Raw genomic sequence first — 11,670 nt, 5'->3', positions numbered from 1 at the left:
TTCGGCTGCTATGGGGCCTGTATTCCAAACAGGTGAAGGCAGCCTTCATGGCTCCTACCCAGAGCAGAGCTGGCTAAATTACCTGTAAAAGGTTCCCTGTGTTTCCTGCCCCCTTTCAGAACTTCCCTGAGGTTCTGCCAGCAAAACCTGCCCACTTGATCTTTTACATATTTATTTTCTCTTTATTCAAAAGGCAGAGAGACAGAGATCTTTCATCTCTTGTTCACTGCCAAAATACCAAAAGCAGTCAGGGCTGGGCCAGGTCAAAGCCAACAGCCCAGTCAATCCAGGTTTCCCTCATCAGCAGCAGGGACCCACGTACTTGAGCCATCGTCTGCTGCTTCCTTGGATGCATGTTAGCAAGATGCTGGGTTGGAAGCAGAAGAGCCAGGACTTGAATATGGGATGCAGGAGTCACACGTGGCATCTCAACTGCTGTGCCAAAGCCCCTCACCCCCCCCCCCATTTACTCTTCTCTTGCTGCCTTTTTGAGTAGGATCTCAGCTCCTCTTCCAACCAAGCCCTAGAACCTCCTTCATCCTCTTTCCCAGGATAATACCCACCTTTCCCAGGAGAGGAAGCTGGGTGGTTTTCCAGGGCTTCCAATGGTGACTTCCCATGAGGATCGACTGTTGGTTGGATGTTGCCCCCAGAGCAGCTGAGCTTGTGGCCCAGGGAGCACACAGACATTCCACTGCCAGCAATGAAACCCCACGTGGTGCCCACCCTCACTGCCCAGGACCCCAGCACAGGAGAAGGAGCTGTGAACCAAATTCCCCGCTATTCCTTCTCTCCCTCCTGCCTGTTCGTGTGCATTTCCCACTTCCCTCCCTGGGCCCCAGGCCCCCTCGCCCATCTCCCAGACTTCCTCCTCCTCCTCCTTCAGCACTCAGCAGAGACCCCAGGGCCTTCATCACCCTGAAAGGCATGCTTAGGTTCTTGTAGTCCCAAAGCACCAGGCAAATCCAGTTTCTACAGTAAATTCAAATTTTCCGTTAACGTGTTTGTAAGTTATGAGTTCCTGGAGCAAGGGACAAAATCTATTTCCTATTATTACCCAGAGACAAACACCTAATAGGTGCTTTTTAAAAAAGATTTATTTATTTATTTATTTATTTGAAAGTCAGAGTTACACAGAGAGAGAAGGAGAGGCAGAGAGAGAGAGAGAGAGAGAGAGAGAGAGAGGTCTTCCATCCATTGGTTTATTCCCCAATTAGCCGCAACAGCCAGAGCTGCACTGATCCAAAGCCGGGAACCAGGAGCTTCTTCCAGGTCTCTCACATGGGCGCAGGGGCACAAGGACTTGGGCCATCTTCTACTGCTTTCCCAGGCCATAGCAGAGAGCTGGATGGGAAGTGGAGCAAGTGGGTCTCAAACCAGCACCCATATGGGATGCTGGCACTGCAGGTGGCAGCTTTACCCACAGCACCGGCCCCATAGATGCTTAATAAATGTTCGTGGAATGACTGAATGACCTAACCTAGCATATCTAACCCACAAGGACCCTTAACCCCCTTTTTTTTGATTCTGGATAGGTTTTTTGGCAACCTAGAGATTAATCCATCGTTCCTCCCATAGCTCAACTATGGTAAGATACACCAAAATTGGGCCGGCGCCGCGGCTCACTAGGCTAATCCTCCGCCTAGCGGCGCCGGCACACCAGGTTCTAGTCCCGGTCGGGGCACTGGATTCTGTCCCGGTTGCCCCTCTTCCAGGCCAGCTCTCTGCTATGGTCCGGGAGTGCAGTGGAGGATGGCCCAGGTGCTTGGGCCCTGCACCCCATGGGAGACCAGGAAAAGCACCTGGCTCCTGGCTCCTGCCATCGGATCAGCGTGGTGCGCCGGCCGTAGCGCGCCGGCTGCGGCGGCCATTGGAGGGTGAACCAACGGCAAAGGAAGACCTTTCTCTCTGTCTCTCTCTCTCTCACTGTCCACTCTGCCTGTCAAAAAAACAAAAAACAACAACAAAAAAAAGATACACCAAAATTAAGGTTGACACACCTGCTGCCAGGCCTGTCCCCCTCTCCATCCATGTGGTCCACCCTAGAGGGAAAGCCGGACTTGTGACTGACAAGGCTTTGGGCTCAAGCCTTGAGGAGTTCCTGGCCTATCCTCCCAAAAGCTGCCTGGCACTGGCTTCTTTGCCAAAGGAGGATGAATTCTGTTAATGACCGAGAATCTGAGATATTCCTAAAAATAGAAATGTCCTAGCCAGACTCTGCTGGGCATCATTAGAGTTAACCGGACTGCCTCCTCTGGGCATGCGTTCTTTGGTGCAAGAACAGTTAACTGAGTTTCTGTTATGCTCCAGATACTGCTCTGGGAGCCGAGAGTCCACCTGCCTCTCCCCCTTAGCAGATCCCACTGGATAAAATGGCTTTGTCTAAAGCCATTGGTCACTTTATGTAATGGCCACTTTTCTGAAATTCGGACTTTTTATGTGTTTTTTTTAATTTGCTTAGGTGTTCTGGTTCTCTGTGTGATTGTTATGCTTTTGCATGGCAAAATTTATTTTTGTAATGAATTCATCCTAGAACTCCTCCTATATTTTTTTTGGACAGGCAGAGTTAGACAGTGATAGAGAGAGACAGAGAGAAAGGTCTTCCTTCTGTTGGTTCACCCCCCAAATAGCCACTATGGCCAGCACGCTGTGCTGATACGAAGCCAGGAGCCAGGTGCTTCCTCCTAGTCTCCCACGTGGGTGCAGGGCCCAAGCACTTCGGCCATCCTCCACTGCACTCCCCGGCTACAACAGAGAGCTGGACTGGAAGAGGAGCATCTGGGACAGAATCCGGCGCCCCAACCGGGACTAGAACCCGGGGTGCCAGTGCCGCAGGCGGAGGATTAGCCTGGTGAGCCGCGGCACCAGCCGAACTCCTCCTATATTGATTAAGAGGCAAAAATCTTTCAAAAATCAAGTATTCAGCCGATGCTCCGGCTCACTAGCTAATCCTCCACCTGTGGCACCGGCACACCGGGTTCTAGTCCCCGTTGGGGTGCCAGATTCTGTCCCGGTTGCTCCATTTCCAGTCCAGCTCTCTGCTGTGGCCCAGAAGTACAGTGGAGGATGGCCCAGGTTCTTGGGTCTTGCACCCGCATAGGAGAACAGGAGGAGGCACCTGGCTCCTGGCTTCGGATTGGCGCAGCACTGGCCGTGGCAGCCATTTGGGGGGTGAACCAACGGAAAAGGAAGACCTTTCTCTCTGTCTGTCTCTCTTTCACTGTCTAACTCTGCCTGTCAAAAAAAAAAAAAAAAAAAAGTCAAGTATTCAAACCAAACTGATGTTTGAAAACTGGAGTTCATGGAACTGGTGGGATTTCAATGCCTTTCCCAATTCATTTGCCCAGTTCTGCTGGCAAGGGGCATGTATTTTCTGTTAAATGAGAGAGTGGTTTTGAAGGGAGTAGGCAAAGGGGGAAAATGGTGGCATAGAGTCTGGCTCGACCCCCACAGAACTAGAGGATGGCTCCTGAGAAAGGGTCTAGGCTAAGAGCTCAGGGGTCAAGTCCACGGAATACTTAAAGTCAGAGCTTACCCCAGGCCCGAATCAGGACAGTCGCCTCCTCCCTCTGACCCAGAGGGAGAATAAGCCCTTGCTCACACACTGGGGACATGCAGGGGAGCTGTGCAAAGAAGCGGAGAGGAAGCTCCAGGGAAAGGATGTAAGAAGACATGATGTGGAGCACGAGTGAGGTGGCCTGGGGATGAGCCTGCCCACACCCTTGGGAGAAGGGCTCCTTAAGGCCCTCTGACCACCTAGGTTGGTACAGTATGTGGGGACCTAAGAAAACTCTGTTAAAGCATAGAATAGTAATTACTGAGAATAGTAATTACTGGAAGAGGTGGAGAAGGGGATGGAGGTTGATGGATACTGGGCTCCAAGTCAGAGTCAGGGAGAGGAATAAGTCCCCAGCATCACACAGGGTACTCCAGCTCTCAATAACATTATTGGGGCCACCGCTGTGGCACAGTGGGTTAAAGCCTCAGTCATCAGTGCCAGCATCTCTTATGGGCACCAGTTCGAGTCCCAGCTGCTCCATTTCCAATCTAGCTCTCTGCTATGGTTTAGGAAAGTAGTGGAAGATGGCCCAAGTTCTTGGGCCCCTGCACCCATGTAGGAGACCCAGAAGAAGCTCCTGGCCCCTGGCTTCAGATCAGCTCAGCTCTGGCCATTGTGGTTATCTGGGGAGTGAACCAATGGAAGGAAGACCTCTCTCTCTCTCTCTCTCTCTCTCTCTCTGGCTCTACCGCTCTCTGTAACTCTGTCTTTCAAATAAATAAAATAAATCTTTTAAAAAAAACCTATTTTCTAAGTAAATAGAATGGAGGCGTTTCAAGACTGATCATAAAGAAATGTCAGTGGGAGATTATTGATTACTCTGAGTTGATCAGTATGCATTGTACTGCACCCCAGAAATATGTGTAATTATTGTTAATTATCTTTAAATAAAGACTTGGGCATTAATATCACTGGGCCTTCACTAGTGTCTCAGCTGCTGAGGCCGGGGCACGTTCGGGTTACAAGACACCCGTAAATATAAAACAACTCCACAGTTCAAAGAATACAGCACAACACATGATTATGACTGGAAATACAAACAAGTTCTAGTGCCCAGTTTTAAGGCAAAGATCATCTTGGTAATGTAAGAAGAAGGAGAAGGAGGAGGAGGAGGAGGAGGAGGAGGAGGAAGAAAAGGAACTGAGACATGGGTGGATTGGTATTAGGCAGATGGATCATTAAGTGAACTGGTTTCAGGCAAAGTAGCTTTCGACAAAGTGATGGGGCCGCCTCCACCCTCAATCGCAGTCACACCCTGTGTCGAGGTTCCTCAGGCAGACAGAATGAGGGGCCCAGGACACAAGGCTGCCTGGCCGCTCCCATTTGGCCTCCACATTGCCAAGGAGAGGGGGCCCAGCTGCTCATGGCAACACTCTGGGCAGGGCAGCCTTCCCTGTGCTGGCTGACAGCAAACAAAGGCGGTCAGGCCGAGACTGGGGCACACAGGACTGTGCTCAGCCCCTGGACCCTGGCCAGCCCTCCTCATCCACTGGGACTCAGGGCAGAGACCCAGGGAAGCAGGCTGGGAGAGAGGCCCTCTGTTCCTAGGAACCCTTGGCCTGGGGGACCATCCAAACCTTGCAACACAAAGACCCTGAGGAATTGTCCAGTCCAACCCCCTCATTTCCCACAGTGAGTTGCTGGGGCCCAGAGAGCAGGAGGAATTTGTCCACTGTCACCAGGACCATCAGTGACGCAGGCTTCCCCCGCTGGGTTCAGTGTGCCATGTTGAACCCTGACAAAAGATCCTGGCTTTCCACCGGATTCATCGCAAAAATCAAAATAATTACATCACTCGACATTTTCCAGCCACTGGAAAAGTCTAACTTTGTTAAATCCACACAGCGTAAACATTTGCTAATCAAAGTCCTTACCCAACTGATACTCAATTAAAGCAATATTAAGGGAAATACAATGTGTACATGCTACTGACCACCTACGCGGGATTTACATCATGTTCCCTAAGTGAGCGTTAAATCAATGACAGCGCTCGCTGGCTGGGATCTGAGCAGCAGTGAATTAGAAGGAGTCTTCAGAAGGATTTGACAGGCAGTGGGAAAGGTGCATGGTCGGAAGCCAGGAGAGCTACCTCCTCCCTCCCCTCTGCCATTCCAGGGCCCCAGGACCTGGGGCAGCGCCCCCCACCCCGCCAGCCTCTTTGCGCCTTAGCGTCTTCATCTCTGACATGGTAATGGTGCTCCCTGCCCGGCCCACCCCATGGTTGTCACAAGGGGCACACAAGGTGGCCCTCTGACAAGTGTGAAGTTTGATGCACATCATAGTGCTTGCTAGATGCCCCCTGCCAGGCTGGTGGCCAGGCTCAGAGAGCAGCGTGGGCAGAGCAGCTCAAAAAGGCAAAAGGTGGATGAGGGGTCAGGTGCAATTGCAGGGACCACTGAGTCTGGAAACGGTGAGGTCTTTTAAAGGTCAAAGGCTTACGGATGAGGTGGACCCGGGGGTTCTGGGCCATCCTGGCCAAGTGGCCTCGGCCCATTCCTCTGAATTCTCATGTGTGAAATAAGAATGGAGAGGCGCACTTGGCAGGCCTGTCGTGAATATTCGTGATGATAATAAGTGGCAGCTAGCAGGTGCTTAGTGTACTTGAGATGCTCTTCTCAGGGGCTGGCCTGTGGCAAGCCACAACAATCCTCTGGGTCAATGTTCTCACCAACCCCTTAATCCTACCGATGAGAACACAGAAGCCGCAGATGTCAACTAACTTGCTCAAAGTCACGGAGCTAAGTGATGGAGCCGGACCTTGTCTCTGGACCTCTGGCCCCAGAAGCTTTCTCCTTAGCATCTAGGCAGCGTCTCTTCGCGACTAGCTACTGGGATCACAAATACCACGAACGTAGAGCCGTAAAATCAAACAGATCATCCCACAATTCTGGGGGGTAGATGTCTTCCAGCGGAGGTGTTGGTGGGGCTGATTCCTTTAGGGGGCTCCAGGGGAGGAGCTGCCTGCCTGCCTCTCCCAGCCTGCCTGCCTCGGCTCGTGGCTCCTTCCTCAAACCACTCCGATCCTCTGCTTCCACCATCACATTCCCTTCTCTTGCAATCTGGGTCTCGGGCCTCTCCCTTCTGAGGGCCCACATGTGGGACAGGATCAGTTCTCCTTGTCCGGATCAGTAATCACATCTGCAAAGAATCCTTTGCCATGGAAGGTAGCTGCAGCACAGGTTCCGGGATTGGGACGTGGACGTGTTTGACCCTCGTTCTCTGGGCCCCACAGGGCCTCTTGAGTACTTGAGATTCAACGAGAAAATGTTTGCAATGCACTTAGCCCAGACAGGAAGAGAGTAGCTGCTGCTGCTGCTGCTGCCGCTGTCGCTGTGGCTACCGGAGTCGCGGGTGGCGGACAAAGCCTGGCCGGCCCATTTCACAGCTCTCAGAAACCAGCGTGCTGGGCTGCACACGGGCTCAGACAAGCCCTCGAACTTAGTGGGCGTTGCCCCAGACGCAGTCCCTGAGGAAGGGATTTCATTCGGGAGGTGATCCCGGAAAACAGGGAAATGGGAAGGCGAGACAGGCAAGGCCAGGAGACCAGCGGAGGATGTGTGAAGCCTCTGCCGGCCCGGGAGCTGAATCCCGCTGTAGAACCTGCACGTCAGCATTGCCCTGCTGAGGGCACACAGAGCTGCAGTGGGCACGCGCCAACTGGCCTCAGCTCTGAGGGGGAGACTGTGGAGTTACTTCCCCTGCACGCCCGTCTGCACATGCACACGCGGCGGGCTCTGGTGGCCAGCAGAACACCCACGTGTAAACACGCAGGTGCCGGCAGCCGGAGGTCAGGCCGTGTGCACAGGAATGGCCTGGGTGGAGGGCCGTGGGCACGCGCAGACTCTGCTACTTCACCTGAGCCCACACGCTCCCTTTCCTGCCATGCAGGAATCCCAAGGAGGCAGTGTCTGCCCGAAGTGGCGAGGACCGCCTGGCACGCGCAGCTGGCCAGGGAGGCTGCTGAAAGCAGGGGTCCAAGTGTCATTTTCCAGGGTCTGTGGACCTCAGGCCAGGAGCTGTCTGCCGGGCAGCCTGGTGGGGATGGACAGTGGCCGTCACCCTTAATCCCCGATGCTCTCTCACGTTGTCACTTCCCTGGGAGGCTTTTGTCCCCTACTGAGACTGCCACATGGTGTTAGGATAAGCTTTCGGGTAGTTTTCATCGTTTTCTATTAGAGGGTGATTTTTCCCTTCCTCGCTGCTGTTCGGCAGGTCTGCTGGCTGTCTCCGGGGTGGCTTGTATCCCATCCCCCAGCGAAGGAAACCCAGCTCTCCGTGACTCGCCATCCATGCCCCCTCACCTCTCTTCTCTTCCTCGGCCCAGTGCCGGCTGGCGTTCACCCCGCCTCTCCATGGAAACAGCGCTCTCTGATCACAGTGAATTCCAAATTCCCAACCTAATGACATGCCTTCCTTACTCAAGCTCCAGCCAGCTTTTGATGCTGTCAAACGCCCTCTGCTGCTTTCCTCTTCACCACCCCCCTTCCGCTCGCCCCTCTCTCCTGGGTCTCCCTGGTCAGCCCTTTGCAGGTTTGCTGCTGCCTGACCGCTTCTCTGTCTCCTTGGCTGAGTCTTCCTCCTTTGGTTGCTCCTTTTTGTTGCTTCTCCTGAGGTTTTGTCATTGGCTCCCCCACCCCACACCCGCCATGGGTGATCGCAGCCAAATCCATATATTTGATGAGCACCCAGTCATTTGCAACATCCAGATCTCTAGCTATTGCCTGAGCCAGGCTCCTGACTCCTGGATCTGGTTCTCTGCTCCCGTGGGCCAGTTCCCCATAAACGTTGCAGTCGACAGGCGCACAGATAACTTCATCTTCCCCACAGAGGTGGCTCCTCCCCCAGTGTGGCACATCTACATGAACGACACCTCCCACCCCCACTCCCTTTCCTCAAACCATACCTGGGCCTTACCCTAAGGTCCTCCCTCTCCCTCACCTGCCGTACCAAGTCAATCATTCGGTCCTCTGTTCTTTGCTCTTAGCAAGTTCCCACATTCCCTTCTACTGTCCTATCTATAGCTGAACTCCTAATCACATCGCTGCTGGCCTGGAACTCTTTAACAAATGACCACATGTGGCTTCAACCAACAAATTTTTTTTTTAAGATTTATTTATTTATTTGAGAGAGTTACACAGAGAGAGAAGGAGAGGCAGAGAGAGAGAGAGTCTTCCATTCACTGGTTCACTCCCCAATTGGCCACAACGGTCGGAGTTGTGCCGATCCGAAGCCAGGAGCCAGGAGCCAGGAGCTTCTTCTGGGTCTCCCATGCGGGTGCAGGGGCCCAAGGACTTGGGCCATCTTCTACTGCTTTCCCAGGCCATAGCAGAGAGCTGGATGGGAAGTGGAGCAGCTGGGTCTCGAACCAACGCCCATATGGGATGCTGGTGCTGCAGGTGGTGGCTTTACCCACTACGCCACAGTGCAGACCCCACATATGTTTTCTTTTATCTTGCAGTTCTGGAGGTCAAAAGTCCAAAATGGGTCCTTCAGGAGTTGTGGTCAGGCTGGGCCCCTTCTGGAGGCTCCAGGGGAGAGCCTGTCCCCTCACCTTTCTCAGTTTCTGGAGGCCTCCTGCATTCCTTGGCTCACAGCCCCTTCCAGCACTGGTATCACCAGCCTCTGCCTCCGTCACCACCAATCTTTCTGTGACTCTGACAACCCTGCTTCCCTCTTACAAGGATCCTTAGAATTACACTGTGTCCACCCACATCACCCAAGACCACTTCTCCATCTTACAGTTGTGTCTACAAAGTCCCTTTTGCTACAAAAAGTAACACCAGGATTAGGGTGTGGCCATTTTAAGGGAATCGTTATCCAGCCTAAGAACTGTGGATGGTGGCCAGTGGAATGCACCAAGACTTCTATAAGACACTCCTAGGTGACTTCCACTCTCCCAGGTAGATTTTTCCATGTGTCCCAGCCTCTTACTCCTGGTCCTTAGCGGTGCTAGGTAGGACTGGAACAGGATCCAACCATCCTCTCTCTGACTTCCCAGTTTCTTGCATCTTCTCCAGAATGTCAACTGTCCATTTGTTATAGGCAAGAAATACTGTGCCTACTTAACTCCAGTGGGACACTGACCCCTAGCCCTGGGCCCTAGGCGATTCATCTGTTGCCCCGGGGCCAAAACAGAAGCAGAATAGGAAAAGGCTGCAGAAGAGTTGGAACACATTTTTTAAAGCTGTAAGAGTGCATTTTTTAAAAGATTTATTTATGTATGTATTTTAGAGGTAGAGTCACAGACAGTGAGAGAGAGAGAGACAGAGAGAAAGGTCTTCCATCTGCTGGTTCACTCCCCAAATGGCTGCAATGGCCAGAGCTGAGCCGATATGAAGCCAGGAGTCAGGAGCCCCCTCTGGGTCTCCCACGTGGGTGCAGGGGCCAAAGGATTTGGGCCATCTTTTACTGCTTTCCCAGGCCATAGCAGAGAGCTGGATGGGAAGAGGAGTAGCCAGGACTCGAACTGGCATCCATATGGAATGCCGGTGCGACAGGGGGAAGATCAACATACTGCACCACAGCGCCAGCCCCAAGAATGCATTTAATACTCTGGTTTCTCTTCAGAGTAAATAAATCTTTTGCCTTTTACTAAAGAATGCATTTAATGAAATAAAGAATAATGATATTTTGGCCTCAATATTATGAAATTTTAAACTCTTGATAATGTGTAGTAAATGAACACTTTTATTTATCCATTTGGTAAGAACAATTTGTTTGCAAATGAAAATATTTTAATTTTTTAGTTACAATGGCATGTTAAAAATTAAGCTTGAGAACCTGGATGAAATGAATACTTTTTAAGAAAAATATAAATGACCAAATAGAAGTACAAAACCAGAATAGACTAATTAGTACAGAATTGAAAACATAAATTAAAATTGAAAAATAAATGCCAAGGTTCTACTGGTCCAGTGTTACTGATATCAGATCAAACAGGATTTTATCTACCTACACACACCTAACCTGCCACTGCACTATTTTTTCTAATTTATTTTAAGAGATACATAACAATTATATATTCATCATATATGGCAAGTTGCCTTGAAATTTGTATACATATTTAAAACACCACATCTATAGTGGTTATTGCTATTACTTTATAATGTGGTAATTCTTCCTGACCAAAGCGGGGGCGGGGAGAGCAAGGTTGCATTTGTGATATTAGTGGAAACGGTAGAATTTGTATCCCAGTTCTGTCAGCTACCGGCTAAGGGAGGGCAGCTGTTTGGCCCAGCAGTAAAGACACCTGCATCTCTGGTTTGGAGACCTGGCCCCGCTCCGAATCGCACCTTCCTGTTAATGTAGATTCTGAGAGGCTGGTAACAGCCCAAGTCCTTGGGTCTCTGTCACCCAAATGGTAGACCAGGATTTCTGCCCAGCCCAGCAGATGAGATTCTCTCTCTCTCCCCCCACACACATAGGTTTGTAAAAATGTGCAGGCTACAGTGGGCACAACTGATTGAAGCTCCTTATTGTTCGTGGCAGCTTTACAATATGTAACAAAACGGAACATTACCAATCATTGGTTAGTGTTATTACTTTGTCTTGGGACATTTCATGGCCCCAGGAAATGCAATGCCTTGGATCTCCTGACACTCTGGTCAGTGGAGTGGGGTAAGGGGTCCAGTTTCACAAGGGTGGGTAGCCAAGCTCAGGACAGGGCCGCAGCGTGGGACCCCTCAGTCCCAGTCAACCAGACTCACTCCTGTTGCATCTGCACAATCAGGAAGTGAACGAATAAACCAGGCTTCTGCACTGGACTGCTGTGTGCAGACAGGGTTTTACCGCTGGCAAAGAAAAGCTTCAAAGCTGTGGGCAGGGACTGTGCGGGGCCCTGGGCGGGCGGCAACAGACAAGACCGACACAGTCCCGCGTTGCCTTTTATTTAAGTCCTATCTGTGGTTTCCAGTTTCACCGGGCATGAGAGGGGCTGGGAGGTCAGACACAAGACAAGTAAACAAATTCTCTAAGCAGTTTAAAAGTACAAGAGAGCCATGAAGGTGAGTGGCAGGCCGACTGAGATGGGTGGGGTTTAGGTGGGGTGCCCTAGGACGGCCTCTTCGCAGAAGGTCACGTTCAAGTGGGCACCTGAAGGATGGGAGGGCTGT

This window comes from Oryctolagus cuniculus, chromosome 1, assembly GCF_964237555.1.
Source record: "Oryctolagus cuniculus chromosome 1, mOryCun1.1, whole genome shotgun sequence".
Lineage (NCBI taxonomy): Eukaryota > Metazoa > Chordata > Mammalia > Lagomorpha > Leporidae > Oryctolagus > Oryctolagus cuniculus.
The sequence above is the reverse complement of the archived record's forward strand: the minus strand, read 5'-3'. Positions refer to the sequence as shown.